This window comes from Sinocyclocheilus anshuiensis, unplaced genomic scaffold, assembly GCF_001515605.1.
Source record: "Sinocyclocheilus anshuiensis isolate Anshui unplaced genomic scaffold, SAMN03320099.WGS_v1.1 scaffold58, whole genome shotgun sequence".
Taxonomy (NCBI): domain Eukaryota; kingdom Metazoa; phylum Chordata; class Actinopteri; order Cypriniformes; family Cyprinidae; genus Sinocyclocheilus; species Sinocyclocheilus anshuiensis.
Genome location: NW_015547688.1, coordinates 1833908 through 1835957, shown reverse-complemented (window position 1 = coordinate 1835957; position 2050 = coordinate 1833908).

The following is a 2050-nucleotide window of genomic DNA, read 5'->3' as shown; positions in this document are numbered from 1 at the left end:
ACTAAATACATTTTTAAATACAGAGATAGTATGTTAAAAGCGCATTTTAGTTAATATTCATGGTGTACCAAAATAACACAGTTGAGTACACTTAGTTGCAAACATTTTCATCATCAAATTGTAAAACAGTACATTTACAAAATGTATTAAAATTTTTATTTACTAAAGGTCATTACACTCAAATATGACTAAGTTTATTGCAATTAACAGAAAATCGTTATGTGAGTATCATTAACTGATTATATTAAACAAAACTCGAGCTGAATGAGATACAGAAGATTTAGAGTTCCCAGCATGTTTTGCTTCAGACTATATAAGAAGAGAAATCGTTGAAATTAAGTGTTATAAAATGTGTTTTTGCACAAGATTAATAAAGAGGGAGGTCAGTTAGTGTCTAATGTTCTGTTATGGTGTTATGGAGTTTTTGGGACTTGTGCTGAAAAGCAGAGCCTGTGGTTAAGTCGAGAGTAGGCCATTAAATACTAACACTGTACATGCTGCATGTTGCTTTATTTGAACAATAACTGTGTACAGTAATTTGGCACATGGCAATGCAGTGATAGTCTCTTGTTACTGTACATGCGTGTGTTCTAATGCTAGCTATTCAGTAAATCCACAAAGTGAGTTAATTTTATCATTCTGATTTTCTAGCCACATACTATTTCTAAATATAGTTTATCTTTTTTTTTTTTATATATATATAAAGAGATATATTTTGTAAAGTTTTTTTGTGAAGTTTAAGGTACAGGTTTAATGCAGTTGGTTGGGTTTTTACAGTGCATTAGTGGTGTGTTTTCTGGACAGACATGCGTTACTCCAGACTGTGTCCTGGCAACTCTTTACACAAATGTTTTATTAACCCCAATTAATAACCTCCTCCTTCATCAAGACTGTGTTTGCTGGTGTTGGATGCCTTGGTCCTCCCTGGGTCTTCATCTGTTATGGGCTGGATAATGAAATCTGTCCCCCCGCCCACCCCCTTCAAAATTTCACAACATATGTGATACTGTAGCCACTCACAGCATTGGCACGTACTAATGTGTTGCTTACAGAAATAGTGGCATTAGGCTCAACAATCTGGTAACAAACCTCATTCAGTGCAAAGATAATAGCAATCCATGCACAAAGGAAAGGAACTGCAGGACTCCCATTTGATTTTATTAGAAGGCAAAATGAGAGTCTTGATCTCTGTGGACATCCAGTAATGCCTTTGGCAAATTGACAAGCATTATGCGGTTTGATTTGTTTCTGATACAGACAGCTGACCAGACTGAATGTCTTTCAGATACTGGTGCGCTCAGAATATTGAAATATAGAGGATGGCTCCAACGTAGTAAAAGATTAGGATGAAATGGATAAATAAAATGCCTGGAGTACGTAATATACCAGTAAACATATAAATGCTAGACTGCTAAATTGTCTAGTTTGTTTCTTTCCCCTAATGCACTTATAGCATTTTTGTATCAATGCATTTCTTCTTGTTTTAGTGCATTTAAACTGACACTACTGCAAAAGATTATTGTCTTATTATTTTTTGTCTTGTTTTCCAATACAACTATCTAAACATTCTTAGATCGAGATATATTGTGAAGCTAAATAATTTAAAGATACTAATTCTCAATTTCTGAAAAAGTATCAAAATATCAGCCATTTCATTTTCTTGCCCCATTGGCAGATATTCTTAGTTGTTTTACGCAAAAACTCACCTCACATTTTTCAGAAAATAAAAAGTAATTTTGCTCAAGTAAATGTATCTTGAATTAAGAATGATCCGATGTTTGTACTGGAAAACAAGACAAAAATATTTTTTGCAGTCTAGTGAAATTCATGGTCAGAATGCTGTTTATCAAACAAAATAATAACAGGAAATATAAGGCACATGAAGTTTACCTGTTGGTGTTAAAATATTTTAAAATCTCATTCTTTTAGTAAATGATGTTTCTTTGGCCTGAAATAATATATTGCTGAAATTATTTTATTATTTTATGCTTAATATAGTCTTGAGAACATTCGTGTCTATGATCTAGAATCATAGATATTATGTTGCTCA